General features: G+C 43.3%; 1 protein-coding gene across 1 annotated transcript in view; it reads left to right on the top strand.

Annotated features, from left to right (window-relative positions):
• Nucleotides 1-18,234, top strand: part of RAPGEF5 (Rap guanine nucleotide exchange factor 5) — a 344,961-nt gene that overhangs the window by 69,698 nt on the left and 257,029 nt on the right. The window lies entirely within an intron of this gene.

Raw genomic sequence — 18,234 nt, 5'->3', positions numbered from 1 at the left:
GCTAATGCCATCGCTCATCCACATGCAAACTCATTATTGATTTTGCCACTCAAAGAGCCTGGCTGGACATGTGGGAAGTGTCTTTGGCTACCGATGCACAGTGTGAGAAATGGTGCAGCTATCTTGGATGGCAGAAGAGGAACCCTAGAGTTAAGGGATCTTCAGCTGAAAATATGAGAAGGAGGTCACCATGTAAGTGTTTTGTTTGTTCCCTGGTTATTGTGAATTTTTTTCTTGAACTGGATGGTTGCTTTAATAAATAACGGGATAAGATTTAGGCCTCATACGCACAACCATATCCATTTTTGCAGTTCGCAAATCGCGGATACCGACCATGTGCATCTGGCATTTTCCCTTCTGCAGTTCCTGCAGTATGTTCCAAGTGCCCTTTCTTGTCTGCAAAATGGACATGTTCTATTTTGTTTTTTTTGACAGGCCCACAGAATGGACATACAGAAGCAGACAGCACACGATGTGATGTCTGGATCTTTTGCGGCCCCATTGAAATGATTGGGTCCGCGTCCGAACCACAAAGAAAATGCAGATCGGATGCGGACCGAAACTACGGTTGTGCCCATGAGGTCTTAGGAACATTATTAAAAATTAACTATTGAGCTAGTTTCCAAGCATAAAAGGTCCTAAATGTGTCGGGGCCGAAGAGCCTGCCCCCTCCACGGCCACATGTGCATTTAAAAGAGGGTCTTGCAGTTATTTTTACGCTAACGGCTAGCGCAAAAATATTTGTAAATGACCCCCAGTCTATGATTTTGCATGGTTGGTGCACGCTTCCATATTTCCAGAGAAGTCCATTCTGCCAGTTTTCATTGAAATTCATCGCACTTCTGTCTGCCAATTTGATCCCTGTCTACCAAAACTAACGTAAAGGTATGAAGACTGTCGGTTTCATGCTGATGTATGCACATTTTGCAGCGTGGTTTACAATGATTATGTCCAGAACACAGTTTGGATAATGGTGTTCACATACACATTAGACTAGTTATTGTGGTCCATCCGATATAAAACACGGTGCCAGGAGCTGTTGAAGCCACTGCTTGAGATACCTCCTACCGCATTGTGGAAGTAAACAGAGTTCTCATTAAACTGTTGCGGGTGATGCATGCAAGTCACAATAGGTACATGCAAGTCACAATAGGTAATTATAAACCCAGTAGATTATTGTCTTACCATATATATAATAGTAATTATTTTCCTAACCGTGAACCACTTTCAGTAGCTTTAATCACTGCCTACTTTGTAGATGCTGCTTTATTTGTATCTATCTACAAATTAGATCTGAGATCGGAAATAGAATTAAAGGCACAGAAAAAGTAGGTAGTGATGACAAAGACCTGATCAGGCCCTTGTGCATCTACCTGGTTAATGATGTGACTTTATTTCAGTGAATCGCTATATTTCTACAGTTAATACCATTTCCCATGACAGACTTGGTTAATGCTGATGTAGAGTAATACACTGTGAAAAAACACAACTGTCTGCAGTAACTTCAGAGTGTGTTCCATCCAGTTCTAGGGAACATTTTATTTTCTCAAGGCACAAGACCTGCCCGTTCTTTTATGTGCGCCTCTTGCTTTGATTTATTGGCTGCCAGGTGGTGTAGCAAGTGGGACTTTTTTTTCCCCCTTTCCGAAGTCTTTGTTGAATGAGAGCAGAGTAACCTGAGACTACTTGGCTTTTAATCCCACCTGCACAACTCCCTCTTTGTGTGACCTTGAGCTAATTAATTGGCCTCCTGTTGCTTTTCCTCTGTGTCTCCTTTCCTTTGTGTTTCTTTTCCGCTTTTGTACCTAATAAGCAGAATAATGACTCACAGATAATTCTTAGTTCCAGAGAGGTCACCTACTGGTCCCTGATTCCTGTCATAGAAACATAGAAACATAGAATGTGTCGGCAGATAAGAACCATTTGGCCCATCTAGTCTGCCCAATATATCTGAATCCTATGAATAGTCCCTGGTCCTATCTTATATGAAGGATAGCCTTATGCCTATCCCATGCATGCTTAAACTCCTTCACTGTATTTGCAGCTACCACTTCTGCAGGAAGGTTATTCCATGCATCCACTACTCTCTCAGTAAAGTAATACTTCCTTATATTACTTTTAAACCTTTGCCCCTCTAATTTAAAACTGTGTCCTCTTGTGGTAGTTTTTCTTCTTTTAAAAATGCTCTCCTCCTTTACCGAGTTGATTCCCTTTATGTATTTAAAAGTTTCTATCATATCCCCTCTGTCTCGTCTTTCTTCCAAGCTATACATATTAAGGTCCTTTAACCTTTCCTGGTAAGTTTTATCCTGCAATCCATGTACTAGTTTAGGCTACTTTCACACTAGCGTTCGATCGGATCCGTTCTGAACGGATCCGATCATAATAATGCAGACGGAGGCTCCGTTCAGAACGGATCCGTCTGCATTATTTTAGCATATTAACAGCTAAGTGTGAAAATAGCCTCGTACGGATCCGTCCAGACTTTCAATGTAAAGTCAATGGGGGACGGATCCGCCTGAAGATTGAGCCATATTGTGGCATCTTCAAACGGATCCGTCCCCATTGACTTACATTGTAAGTCTGGGCGGATCCGCACGCCTCCGCACGGCTAGGCGGACACCCGAACGCTGCAAGCAGCGTTCAGCTGTCCGCCTGTCCGTGCGGAGGCGAGCGGAGCGGAGGCTGAACGCCGCCAGACTGATGCAGTCTGAGCGGATCCGCTCCATTCAGACTGCATCAGGGCTGGACGGCTGCGTTCGGGTCCGCTCGTGAGCTCCTTCAAACGGAGCTCACGAGCGGACAGCCGAACGCTAGTGTGAAAGCAGCCTTAGTAGCTCTTCTCTGAACTCTCTCTAGAGTATCTATATCCTTCTGGAGATATGGCCTCCAGTACTGCGCACAATACTCCAAGTGAGGTCTCACCAGTGTTCTGTACAGCGGCATGAGCACTTCACTCTTTCTACTGCTTATACCTCTCCCTATACATCCAAGCATTCTGCTGGCATTTCGTGCTGCTCTATTACATTGTCTTCCCACCTTTAAGTCTTCTGAAATAATTACTCCTAAATCCCTTTCCTCAGATACTGCGGTCAGGACTGTGTCAAATATTCTATATTCTGCCCTTGGGTTTTTACGCCCCAGGTGCATTATCTTGCACTTATCCACATTAAATTTCAGTTGCCAGAGTTCTGACCATTCTTCTAGTTTTCCTAAATCCTTTTCCATTTGGCGTTTCCCTCCAGGAACATCAACCCTGTTACATATCTTTGTGTCATCAGCAAAAAGACAAACCTTACCATCGAGGCCTTTTGCAATATCACTTATGAAGATATTAAACAAAATTGGTCCCAGTACAGATCCCTGTGGAACCCCACTGGTAACATGACCTTGTTTTGAATGTTCTCCATTGACTACAACCCTCTGTTGTCTGTCACTCAGCCACTGCCTAATCCTAATCCAAAGTCTTCTGTGTGGGACAGTGTCAAAAGCCTTACTAAAATCTAGATATGCGATGTCTACTGCACCTCCACCGTCTATTATTTTAGTCACCCAGTCAAAAAAATCTATAAGATTAGTTTGACATGATCTCCCTGAAGTAAACCCATGTTGTTTTTCATCTTGCAATCCATGGGATTTTAGATGTTCCACAATCCTATCCTTTAATAGGGTTTCCATTAATTTGCCTACTATTGATGTCAGACTCACTGGTCTATAGTTGCTCGATTCCTCCCTACTACCTTTCTTGTGAATGGGCACGACATTTGCCAATTTCCAATCTTCCGGGACGACTCCTGTTACTAATGATTGGTTAAATAAATCTGTTAACGGTTTTGCCAGCTCACCACTAAGCTCTTTTAATAATTTTGGGTGTATCTCATCAGGCCCCTGTGACTTATTTGTCGTCACTTTAGACAGCAAACTTAGAACATCTTCCTCTGTAAAGACACATGCATCAAACGATTTATTAGTCATCCTTTCTAGTGGAGGTCCTTCTCCTTTTTCTTCTGTAAAAACTGAACAGAAGTATTCATTAAGGCTGTCATTTATTGTTTGTGCTTGCAGAAGTATGTTGTAAAGGCATTTCATCTTCCCTCTCACAAAGTTATAACCAAGGCCTAGTTTTACTAATGTGTCTGCTCTTGAAAAGTGGCCAAAATAGGTGCAATTATGACGCATCTAGGGTTTCCATGTCCATTCCGTTTTTTTTTTTGCAGATAGGATGTGGACTCATTTATTCCGTTCCGTAGCCCCGCAAAAAAAAAAAAAATAGAACATGTCCTATTCTTGTCTGTTTAGGCATTGTGACAATGGATCTGCAAACCAGCCTTTGCTGGCTGGATTCATTTTTCCATCACATTATACACTGCTTGTTTCCATGGTTACGACCACCCTGCAGTCCATCAGCGGTGGCCGTGTTTTAAGTCTTCATATAAGGCTTCATGCACACCTGTGCTGGCCAGGCCCTTGCTGCGTGCATGCACTACTTTTTTTTTGCGGTGCGGAGGCACGGACAGAAACCCCACGGAAGCACCACTGACTTCCCTGCCTCCGTTGTATGAAGAGGAGGCGGCGCTCTTCCAGATTACCTGCTCGTTGTCTTGCTTGCAGCGCAGTGTAATTTCAAGCGCCCATTATATTAAAATGAAAGGGCTGAGCACTTGTAATTACACTGTGCCACACGGCGGGCGGTGATCGGAACAAGGTGCCTGCTCAAATGGTTGAGCAGCCACCCGGGGACAATGAGCGGGGGGATTCTGTGACCCCCCCCCCGTATCGGCGATCGCTGCAAACCGTTGGTCAATTCAGACCTGTGGTTTGCGGCTTTTACAGGTTGCGGCGGCGGTGCCATCTGGTCCCCTTGCGGCTGTAGGGGGGACCTGATGGCATGGAATGCAGCGCGATGCCTTCCTTAGGCATCGGCGCTGCCTTCCGGTGACGAGCCTGTGAGATCCAGCCCCCTGGATCTCACAGGCTGGAAGCTGTATGAGTAATACACACTGTATTACTCATACAGCCAATGCATTCCAATACAGAAGTATTGGAATGCATTGTAAAGGGGATTAGACCCCCAAAAGTTGAAGTTCCAAAGTGGGACAAAAAATAAAGTAAAAAAAAGTTGAAAAAATAAAGTTTTCCCCCCAAAAAATTAAAAGTTTCAAGTAAAAATAAACAAAAACGTAATTTTCCCCAAATAAAGTAAAAATAAATAAAAAATGGGGTAAAAATTAGGGGGGAAAAAAAAGTTGACATATTAGGTATCGCCCCGTCCGTATCGACCGGCTCTATAAACATTTCACATGACCTAACCCCTCAGATGAACACCGTAAAAAATAAAAACTGTGCTAAATAAACGATTTTTTGTCACCTTACATCGCAAAAAGTACAACAGCAAGCGATCAAAAAGGCGTATGCCCGCCAAAATAGTTCCAATCTCACCGTCACCCCATCTCGCAAAAAATGAGCCCCTACCTAAGACAATCGCCTAAAATATTTAAAAACTATAGCTCAGAATGTGGAGACACTAAAACATAATTTTTTGGGGGTTTTAAAAAAGCTGTTATTGTGTAAAACTTAAGTAAATAAAAAAGTATACATATTAGCTCTCGCGGCGCCCGTAATAACCTGCTCTATAAAAATATCACATGACCTTACCCCTCATGTGAACACCGTAAAAAAAAAGGGTAAAAAAAGCCCTTTTTTGTCACCTTACATCACAAAAAGTGTAATAGCAAGTGATCAAAAAGTCATATGCACCCCAAAATAGTGCCAATCAAACCGTCATCTCATCCCGCAAAAATCATACCCTACCCAAGATAATCGCCCAAAAACGAAAAAAAAAAACTATGGCTCTCAGACTATGGAGACACGGAAAAATGTTTTTTTTTTTGTTTAAAAAATGAAATCATTGTGTAAAACTTGCATAAATAAAAAAATAGTATACATATTTGGTATCGCCGCATCTGTGACAACCTGGTCTATAAAAATACCACATGATCTAACCTGTCAGATGAATGTTGTAAATAACAAAAAATAAAAACGCTGCCAAAACAGCTATTTCTTGTTACCTTGCCTCACAAAAAGTGTAATATAGAGCAACCAAAAATCATATGTACCCTGAACTAGTACAAACAAAACTGCCACCCTATCCCGTAGTTTCTAAAATAGGGTAACTTTTTTGGAGTTTCTACTCTAGGGGTGTATCAGGGGGGCTTCAAATGGGACATGGTGTCAAAAAACCAGTCCAGCAAAATCTGCCTTCCAAAAACCGTATGGCGTTCCTTTCCTTCTGTGCCCTGCCGTGTACAGCAGTTTATGACCACATATAGGGTGTTTCTGTAAACTACATAATCAGGGCCATAAATATTGAGTTTTGTTTTGGCTTGTTAACCCTTGCTTTGTAACTGGTAAAAAATTATTAAAATGGAAAATCTGGCAAACCTGCCAAAGTGAAATTTTGAAATTGTATCTCCATTTTCCATTAATTCTTGTGGAACACCTAAAGGGTTAACAAAGTTTGTAAATTTAGTATTGAATACCTTGAGGGGTGTAATTTCTAGAATGGGGTCATTTTGGGTGGTTTCTATTATGTAAGCCTCACAAAGGGACTTTAAGACCTGAACTGGTCCTTTAAAAAGTTTATTTTTGAAAATTACTGAGAAATTACAAGATTTGCTTCTAAACTTCTAAGCCTTGTAACGTTCCCAAAAATAAAATGTCATTCCCAAAATGATCCTAACATGAAGTTGACATATGGGGAATGTAAAGTAATAACTATTTTTGTAGGTATTACTATGTATTATAGAAGTAGGGAAATTGAAATTTGGAAATTTGCCAATTTTTTGCAAATTTGGAATTTTTTTTATAAATAAAAAAAAATAATTTTGACTCCATTTTACCAGTGTCATGAAGTACAATATGTGCCGAAAAAACAATCTCAGAATGGCCTGGATAAGTCAAAGCGTTTTAAAGTTATAACCACATAAAGTGACACCATGTCAGATTTGCAAAAAATGGCCTGGTCCTTAAGGTGAAAATGAGCCCGGTCCCTAAAGGGTTAAAGAAACACCATCCACACTCTATAAAAACAAAATCCAGAGTATAAATTGAGTCCTGTTGTGCAGATTTAAAATCTGTGGCATGTCAGTTTATGCTCGGTATATTGACCATAGATATCATCTTTTGTAATGCATAGGGTAAAATCTGTGGCAATTCTACAGCAGAATTTCCACTGTGGAATCATAGCAAAACCTGTAAATGGGAGCAGTGCTGCCATAACCAGGCACGGCCACTACCCAGTGTACTGAGCTGTGTAGTTTTGGCACCAGAGCTGGTGGTCCAAACAGGGATGCCAGGTGTTGGACCACCACCAGTCTGATATTGATGGCCTGCCTTAAAGGGGTTGTCCCACTTCATAAAATAGGTTTTATCTAATCTATTTACCCCCACACAACATATCTTCCTATCCATGTTATTATCCAAAAGCTACCTTTCATTCAAAAAATCATGTAAAGCGATTCCTTTGTTGTTTTCTGTATCCCATGGATACGGCCTCTTTCGTCCGGCCGCATCGCTGTGCCGCGCCTGCGCACAACGGCTGAACAAGTACTCGGGCCGCCTCTCCATTCCTACAAGTACGCGCACGCCCGCGCATGCGCAAATACAGCAGGCGGGTGCCGGAATCAAATAGCCGGCACCCGACCTCTATGACAGGGAGCGGGACCTTAGGGGTTAACTGCCGCTGATCGCAGCCCCCTATCATAGAGGTCGGGTGCCGGCTATTTCACTCCGGCACCCACCTCCTGCATTTGTATTAACATTGGTGGCGCAGTGCGCCCCCCCCCCCCCCAGTATAATATACATTCAGTGCGGCCACCCCCCTCCCCCCCAGTATAATATACATTCAGTGCGGCCACCCCCCCCCCCCCAGTATAATATACATTCAGTGCGGCCACCCCCCCCAGTATAATATACATTCAGTGCGGCCACCCCCCCCCCCCAGTATAATATACATTCAGTGCGGACCCCCCCAGTATAATATACATTGGTGGCGCAGTGGGAAGTGCCAATGAGGGTTAAAAAAATAAATAAAAAATTAACTCACCTCCTCCAATTGTTCGCGCAGCTGCCGGTCTCCTGTTCTATCTTTAGGACCTGTGAAAGGACCTTTGGTGACGTCACTGAGCTAATCACATGGTCCATTACCATGGTGATGGATCATATGATGTACCATGTGATGACCACAGTGATGTCACCAAAGGTCCTTTCACAGGTCCTAAAGATAGAACAGGAGACCGGCAGCTGCGCGAACAATTGGAGGAGGTGAGTTAATTTTTTATTTATTTTTTTAACCCTCATTGGCACTTCCCACTGCGCCACCAATGTATATTATACTGGGGGGGTCCGCACTGAATGTATATTATACTGGGGGGGGGGTGGCCGCACTGAATGTATATTATACTGGGGGGGGTGGCCGCACTGAATGTATATTATACTGGGGGGGGGGGGTGGCCGCACTGAATGTATATTATACTGGGGGGGGGGTGGCCGCACTGAATGTATATTATACTGGGGGGGGGGGTGGCCGCACTGAATGTATATTATACTGGGGGGGGGGCGGCCGCACTGAATGTATATTATACTGGGGGGGGGGGCGCACTAAATGTATATTATACTGGGGGGGGGGGGGGGCCGCACTCAATGTTTATTATACTGGGGGGGGGGGCGGGACCTCACATACGGCTCCATGTGGATGACCTCATACACATGAACGAGCACGCAGGGTGAGTCATGAGGAGGCGTGGCCTTCACTCAACTGCCTGAGAACCAGGAAGTTATCAGGACATCTACTGCTGATAAGATTAAAAAAGCAAAGTGGGACAACCCCTTTAAGGATAAGTCCTCAATAATTAAGTTCTGGAATAGCCCTTTAACAAACTTTTATTTAGCGGGTACTGTACCTGCAGGCACTGTGGGCTGGTGAGGTGTCTGGTCATTTGTGTGGATACAGTAAGGTGAGGCAAAACAATATGAGGTGTTAAGGTACACACACCATGGTGAGTTTAGTGTATTAAGAAAGCACAGAAAGCCTGTGAAGTGCAAGACAAGTAGTGCAATGGGACTGGTGTTGCAGAGGACTTCCGGAGAAGATCTGTGAACAGGAGTTAGGACCTTGCTAGCGACCCTGAGAATTCTGCTAAGAAGTTGTGGACCGCTTCCAGTGCAATGATCATGAACCAGGCAGCTATATTACTTGGGTTTCCTAAGAAGAGTGCTCCATGAACAGAAAAGGCACTGTTTATCAACTGGTTTGGACTAGTGTTCCTGTATTGCGGGTGGGTGTAAGCCATGTCACTCATGCCTGTAACTGTGACCAGAGGCAAAGAGAGTGCTAAGCAAATAGCAGCCAAGATGTGTGCCATCACTTGTAACCTTCAAGTTGTGTGCTTGATTGAGGCTGTAGCCACCAAGCTAAGTGCCTCTGTTTGTAACCATTATGCTTCGTGCCCCAGCTACAGTTCTGATCCTTTTGAACTGTTGTGTCCACCTCTCTTACTGCGCCATCCATTGCTGTGCTATACATTACTGTGCCATCCTCGAGTGAGATACCATGTTAGGGTCAAGGCCACTTAATAAAAGATGAGCCCTTTTTATGCATGCGTAAATGAGGCATGTTTGTATCTGAATGGAAGAATATAATGCAAGACAGTTGAGACACTTTGACAGATACAATACTGGTAAAATACAGAACTAAATAGAAAAACAGCCAGTATTTTTGTTTCCATTTGGAGATGCATTTTATGCTTGTTTCGGTGCACTCATGTCGTTCAGGTCTACAACTGATGTTTCTATCCCACACTCCCCCCAAACTAAGTAACGACTGAAGAAGGCTCACTTCTTTTCTTTCCTTTGAGGCTACATGCACACGAACCACAAACATTGTTTCCGTGTCCGTTCAGTTTTTTGTTTTTGCCGATAGGATGTGGACCCATTTATTTTAATGGGTCCGCAAAAAATGCGCACAGCACACAGTGTGCTGTCCGCATCAGTATATCTGTTCCGTAGCCCCGCAAAAAAAATAGAACATCTCCTATTCTTGTCCGTTTTAGGCATTGTTACAATAGATCCGCAAAAAAAAAAAAAGGATGGCTTACGGATGTCATCCGTTTTGTTTTTGCGGATCTGCAATTTGCGGACCAAAAATGACATACGGTCGTATGCATGTAGCCTTAGGCTGTATACTACGTGTTTACTAGTATGAAGTGGATTTTTTGTGCTATATTCAATAGTTCAATTCAATTCATACTAGTAAACACTAGTCTTCTCAATTACAAGCTGAGCATTAACATGTAAAGTACTAGAGCTCAGTGAATGTCTTTCCCTCCCCCTCCAGTCAAGCAGATAAAGCAAGTCATCCGTAGTGCAGAAGCATATCACATGTGACTTCTCATTGCGTGTTGCATGTTATTTTCTATGTGATCGGATGTTAGCTGCAGCCACAACTGAAGTCTTGCTTATTAAATTACTGTGTGGCATGCATCCTTTCATTCCTGATCGTTATATGAAGAACGCACTGGGTGCCTTCATTTGCTAAGTGCTGTGAAAAAAACACCCCTGTGAGCATTTGCCTAGTTTATGGTTTTTAATAAAACAAGAGCCTGCTGGACAAATTACATGCAAGGCGCACTGTCTAGGTAACGCACATGCATTAGATTTCAGTGCAGTCATCTCTGGAAGGGAGCGATACAATAGGAGCCCAGGGGAGAGAGAATGAATGCTAACTAAAAGCCTGTATACCGTGTGTGCTCCATTACTGGCTAGAACATCTGAATGCTAAGTATTTCTGGATGGACGGGAAAGGTCCATGTGGCAGAGCATTATCCAATGTTTAAGAGCGCATACAGTTTCTATGGAAACCTAGGCTTGCGGCAAGTATCAATAGATGCTGTGTGGTTGTCAAGACCTCAAATGGCTGAAAATAATTGGATGATAAAAAAAAAATCCAGATTCATCTTGGTAAGAATATCTTATCAGGATATTGTCATCATATCTCCACACAGCAGCAACGCTTACCGAACGCTCAGCGTAATAAAAACTAATGCTGGAAGGATCCTGGTTACGTCTGGATTGCATTCTAGAAGCATGTGAGGTTTTTAATCTGTTATATAATTTTTAAGCGTAGAACTAGGAGGCCATAAAAATATAGATTTTTTTTTTTTTTTTACATTTTACTATTTTTGCCCCAGGGCCATGTCCTTAGCTGTTCTGTCATCAGACTATTGTCGTGTTTGTATATACACCGGACATATAGGGGGAGTAAAGGAAAACTGGTTTAGTTGCCCATAGCAACCAATCAGATTCCACCTTTCATTTTCCAGAGCTCCTTTGTAAAATGAAAGATGAAATCTGATTGGTTGCTGTGGGCAACTAAGCCAGTTTTCCTTTGCATCAGTTATAATAAATCTCCCCCATTGTTTGGGTCAGTGTGTACATGAGTAGAACCCATCCCCCTGCCCCTTCTGAGCAACAGTGGTCAATCAAGTGGAGCGCTCTCCTTATGTTTTATACATCATTTTGTGTTGCCTCATCTGAAAAGGGTGCATGGCCAAACAAGAAAGAAGGTGTGACTTGTCAGAAAGGGGTGCAGCTTAAGAAGTGTCAGTGTAGGCCAAAATTGCGCCAACATTTTGGTGCAAAGTTCTGACTCAAAATAAACCAATAGGTGGTAGAAGCTTAGACTAAATGATCTATAAATGCACCAAATTTATCACCCAGCATCAGCTACTGAAATCTGGTAATCTTTACAATGTCTAGTCTAAAAGTACAGTGTCTAACTATAAGTATTAGTAAATCTGGCCCTGTGTGTGCATTCTCTGATTGCTCCTATCAGCCAAACTAATCAGAGAGCAGACCTGTCCCCATACTATGCAGGCCTTGCATAGGGCAGCATAGTCTGATGGTGGAGGTGATACATCCCCAATAGGCATGTCCAGTGATGCTCTCCATAACGAATATAATAGATGGGGACCAGAAATCTAGTGAAGGCTACTTTAAGTAAAGCGTAGGAAAATGCATCAGTTTGAATAATACAACCGGCTGCATCCATTCAGAATGCATCCGGTTGTATAATATTGAAAATGAACATGCCATTGTAAATCAATGGGCGCTAGATCCATTTCTTTTCGTGTACGAAAAAAAAAGGATTCGGCACCATTGACTTATTACATTGTTTTTGATGCATGTTCAGTTTCCCATGCCGCACACAAAAACTCTGCTTGCAGTGGTTTCGTGTCCGGCATGGGAATGCAACAAAACGGAACGTAATGCATTCTGGTGCACTCCGTTCCGGTTTGTTCAGTTTTATCCCCATTGATAATGAATGGGGACAAAACTGAAACGTTTTCCTCCAGTTTTGAGCTCCTCTGCCGGATCTCAAAACCGCAAAGGAAAACGCAGATGTAAAAGTAGCCAAAGAGAGCCTGAGTGTCACAGAGTTGGAATGGAGTGGACGGTTGCTGTGAAATATGGATTTCTTTGGGGGGAAGAAGGGGAGCTAAAAAAAAAATCCTGGACAACCACTTTAATGCTACATGCACACAACCGTATGTGTTCTGCGGTCCGCAAATTGCGGATCCACAAAAAAAAAAACGGATAACATCTTTATGCCATTCGTTTTTTTTTTTTTTTTGGGCGGATCCATTGTAACAATGCCTAAACAGACAAGACTATCACATGTTCTTTTTTTTTTTTTTTGTGGGGCTACGAAACGGACATACTGATGCGGACAGGACACGGTGTGCTGTCCGCATTTTTTGCGGACCCATTGAAATGAATGGGTCTGCATCCTATCTACAAAAAAAACGGAACAGACATGGAAACAAACAACGTTAGTGTGCATATAGCCTAAGGCTAACTGCACACTTTGTGTATTACGTGTAGTTTTTTCTGTGCAGCGTGAAGCCTCATGTACACAACCTTTTTTTTGGTCCGCATTTCTATGTGGCTGCAAAAAGTGCCAACTGTGTGCTGTCTGTGTTCCTGTGGCCTTTCCGCATATTATATGGAACAAGTCCTATTCTTGTCCATTTTGCAAACAAGAACAGGCTTTTCTATAATAGGGACCAAGAAAAGTGCGGGATGCATGCTGCTATTGGCTATAACTAGTGGAAATGAGCAGTGTATAATGCGACAGAAAAATGAATCACGGCAGCAAAGGAGGCAATATGGACCATCACAATACATTAGTTAATACCTTGTATTCACTTTATCTACAAGATGAATGCCGTCTGCTGAAGTGAGACACCACCTTTGATATCTAGTATACTAGAACAATAATTGTAAGAGCAGTTTGGTCTGATTGAAACAGATTTACTGCACAGACTTTATTATTTTGCCTACATTTATCGAGAGAGGTAAGCTATTGGAGACAACATGTTGAGACAAGGACACAGATTTCAGCTGCGGTTCCCAAAGTTTCCACAGCGGAGCAGAAGGTGCTGGGAGGCAAATGTCACAGAAGCGTGAATCTTGTAAGAGTTTGCATGACTGGACGCTAATAAGACAGCCTGAGACTCACATGCCCGTGTGCTAATACTCTCATTTTAGCAAATGTGGTAGATTTCCCCACTGCGAAATGTATTGCTTGGCATCTGACAACATTATGCTTACCAAGTGCCGCCTCTATGTATGAAGCCGGCTGTTCCTTGAATGCTGTGTATCGACTTTCTGTACAATCTAGGGCCGTATATATATATATATATATCTGGACTAGTATAAAAAGAATCAGTGTCGCTGAAACTTCATCAAAAGATCAACTCCTTTAGAAAATCACCCTTTTATAAAAAAAAACTGATTTTCAGTTTCCTTATGCATATTGTGTTGAAGACCATTTGTAATGCAATTTATGATGATCTTCTTAAATAAGTTTTTACTAGAACAGGTTTTGTTTATAGGACAACAAATAGAACAAGTTATACAGTTATGATGTGATATTGATGACCTATGGTATGACTAAAAACTACAAAATATTACCCACGCTGCCTGCCCCATACAGAGCAATATACTCGAGATGTTTTACTTGGTCTTGGAAAAGTACTGTATGATGACTTGCATTACATTTTGTTGGAAAATATTCAGCATAACTTGTAATTTATTGATTCAGACTCTGTCTCGTTCTAGAGTTGGGATTCCAGTGGGTGGTACTGCCCAATAATTGGAAGCTATCCTTTCATGAGACCACCCACATGACTAGATTAATTAATTAATTAATTAATTACAAGTTAGGGTGGGTTCATATCAGCGTTATGTATTCCGTTATAACATGGTTATAACGGAAAGTAACGGAATCCATAAGACGGAAGCCTTTAAAGGGAGTCTGTCACCTCCATATGGCCATATACAGTGCTTACATGGCTCTGTAGCACACATACAGGATTGTAACCGTACCCTTGTTCTTTTCTTTAGACTTGCACAAGCAGGAAAAACTAAGTTTAATTAATATGCAAATGAGCACTCGCAAGTGCCCAGGAGCGGCGTTCAGTGTGTAGGTGCCCAGGCTGCTCTGCCTTCTTTTTACTTTACTCCTCCCCAGTCTCTTCCTTTGCCCGCCCTCCAAGTCTCTTGCCTCATCGATAGGTCCGGACTTGGAGGGTGGGCAAAGGCAGAGGCTGGGGGGGAGTAAAGTGAAAAGAAGGCAGAGCAGCCTTGGCACCTACACACTGAATGCCGCCCCTGGGCACTTGCGAATGCTCATTTGCATATGAATTAAACTTCATTTTGCTGGTGCAAGTCTAAAGAAAAGAACAAAGGTACCGTTACAATCCTGTGTAGGTGTGCTACAGAGCCATGTAAGCGCTGTATATGGCCATATGGAAGTGACAGACTTCCTTTAAGAGGCATTCCGTTTTGATCCTTCATATTACAAGTTTATGGGCAGCAGAACTGATCCATTATATAGAAGTCCAGTTCTGCATAACTGAAACCAGGACGGATCCGTTATGCTGCCCATAGACTGATCCGTCTGGTTCTCGTTATGCAGAACGGACAAAAAAGTCATGTCGACAGGACTTTGTTTTCCGTCTTGCATAAGGGGCACCAGACGGATCCGTTATGATTCCCATAGACTTCTATTATGACGGAAAGCAAAATGGAATGCCTTTTTAAAAGCTTCCATTTTGCATTCCATCATAATACAAGTCTATGAGCAGCATAACGGATCCGTCCTGGTTTCCGTTATGCAGGACTGGACTCCTGCATAATGGATCCATTATGCTCACCATAGACTTGTATTATGAAGGATCAAAACGGAATGCCTCTTAAAGGCTTCCGTTTTGACCTCCGTCTTATGGATTCTGTTAGTTTCCATTATAACCATGTTATAACGGAAAGCCATAACGGAATACAGAACGCTGATGTGAACCCACCCTTAGACTGAATACCTATCCTTCGGGGAGGTCATCACTATTAGATCAGTGAGGCTCCAGGCACGACCACTTCACAATGTACGATGCTGTGTAGTTCTGGCACACAAAAGCATTTGAAGACAGCGTATCGGTCCCCCTCGTCTGATATTGCTAAACCTTCTGAAGGACAGGTCATCAGTATAAACTCCCTGAAAAATTACTAAAATTCTTGTGAAATACTTTTTAATATTTAATAGTGTATCCATGTGCATTCACATGGGTGTGGTGAGCCTTTAATTTTAAAAACTTACCACGCCTGCATTATGCCAATTACTGTCTTTTTTAATTACGGTAGCTGCAGTTTTTGAGCCAAGCAAATCTGGGCACACTTTTCACTGTCAGCCTCAGCCTCTGTAATATCATCCAGTAGACTAGGCTTCAGTTCTGGAAAATCGAAAGCACACGGTTCTATAGCAGGATATAGACTTTTTTTTATTATAATACAGTTTTCCCTAAATACTGATTGCATTTTTGTATTACTTTCATGCTTGATTATGAAAGCAACATGATTCTGCCATCTGTTGCTGCTTGGAATGGTACTTTCAAATGGTACTTTCACATGCTGCGGATTTGGTGGCAGAAATTTCCGCAACTGAAAATAATTTCCATTCACCTGAATGGGTCTTATGGAAACTGATTGCGTTTTTTTGCAGCTTTTGTTAGCTTTATCTGTACCTTTCCTTGTGCTTTTCACTCTGCCCCCTTTGTAGATGCAATTATTTCACTTCAGCTCCACCCGCGGCTTCAGAAGAGGGATGCATGCGCTATACCTACAGTGAGTCCGATGCCCACTGCAGTGCACAGGCTCAGCAGGGCCGGCGCCACCCATAAGCAGAGTAGGCCACCGCGCAGAGCGCACTCTGCCTGGGTGCGCCGGCAGGAGTCCGAATCCCAAGCAGTAGATCCCTACTTTTGATCCATCTGACATCATCTCCTGGATGCGGCCAGATGCGCTGCGAGTTTGTTCAGTCACTTCGGGCAGAGCGAGCGGCACACAGCTATCTCATTTAGACTGCCTTTCAGAAAAGTTTGTTCTGGGATTCGAACTCGCGACCTTTACACATCAGAGGCAAGGCATTCACCCTCACAGCTATGAAAGCTGTCTAGCTAGTTACTTAAAAATAAAAATAAAATATAAGACTTCTACTGTAGGTAACTTTGATACCTAGTGTACAACCATACACATGACAGCTGCCCCAACACACCAAGCACTGCTACATCCATACACAGTGTGTACTGGGGCAACTGCCATGTGTATAGTTGTACACTAGGTATCAAAGTTACCTACAGTAGAAGTTTTATATATTTTTTTTTAAGTAACTAGCTAGACAGCTTTCATAGCTGTGTGGGTAAATGCCTTGCCTCTTATGTGTAAAGGTCGTGACAAACTTTTCTGAAAGTATTATATATTTTTTTAAATACTGGACTGTTACTTAAATTGCCACGGGGAGGGGGGGCTATTGGCGCCATGATACTGGCACATGGAGGGGGGAGGAGAGAGGCACTTGATACTGGCACATTAGGGGGCAGGGGGAGAGGATGGCACTATGATATTAGCACATGGGGGGGCAAGAAATGGACATGAATCATGAGGGGCAGAAAATAGACATGAATCATGAGGGGCAGAAATGTGAAATGATGAGGGGGGGGGGCAAAATGTAAATTCGCTTGTGTGGACAAAAATCCTTGCACCAGCCCTGACTTCGGGCGCGCAATCCCGCGAGACCAGTGACCTCCAGAGGTGGGTCTCGCGGGATCAAGCGCCGAAGACACATGATCTTGGCAAGAGCCAAGGCAATGTGGACCTGGAGCACAGCGAGGAGCAGAACCTAGTGAGCACCCCTGGCAACCGCACTCTGACAACCTGCACTAGGGTGTCAGAGGCTGCAGGACAGTGACTGGCAGCAGGGTGGCACACACTTGTGTACAGGGGTCAGGGCACACCTGCTGCTTGACTAGGGGCCATAGATTCTGACTGGCACAGGGTGCCCAGCAGTGGCACATGGAGCCTAATAGGTGGCACAGACTGTCTAAAGGGCTATGAATGGTACAGGGTGCAGGACAGTGCCAGACTGGTAGAGGGCACAAGGCAGCATACTGTTTTATGTTGCCCTGATGGCACAGGATTTCAAACAGTGGCTGAATGGCGCCTGGCAGTGAATAGGTGGCACTGTTTGTGTTTGGTGTGCCAACCTGCTGAACAGCGCAGAGTGATTGGCATCACTGGGATGGTACTAGGTGGCAGACAATGGCTGGATATTATATATACATGACCATAGTCAGACTGGCACAGGGTACACGACCATAGTCAGACTGGCACAGGGTACATGACCATAGACTGGCACAGGGTACACGACCATAGTTAAATGTTACATGCAATAGGTGGCTGAAAAAGGGGCGGGTAAAGGGGTGTGGTCAATGGGTGGAGTCAAGGGGGTGGCAAAATTAACTTTTGCCTAGGGTGGCAAAAATCTTTGCTACAGCCCTGAGGCTCAGGCAAATTCAAATTCTGAAACACAGGCTGTGAAACACAGGCTGACGTCGCAGGTGGAGTTGAAGGGAAATAGTGACATCTAAGAATGGGTGCGGAGTGGAAAGAGCAAAGGAAGGTAATGCTACAGATGAAGAGGTGATCTTGGGCACTTGGAGGAGGTGGTCCTGAGATCTTGAAACCGCTGGTGATGCCCTGCTGGGCACTTTGGACCTCATTTGCACACTGAATAAAGTACATTGTCTGGAGTTTGGAAGTACAGATAAAGCTAACAAAGATATA

The sequence above is a fragment of the Bufo gargarizans genome, chromosome 5 (genome assembly GCF_014858855.1).
Source record: "Bufo gargarizans isolate SCDJY-AF-19 chromosome 5, ASM1485885v1, whole genome shotgun sequence".
NCBI lineage: Eukaryota > Metazoa > Chordata > Amphibia > Anura > Bufonidae > Bufo > Bufo gargarizans.
The sequence above is the reverse complement of the archived record's forward strand: the minus strand, read 5'-3'. Positions and strand labels throughout refer to the sequence as shown.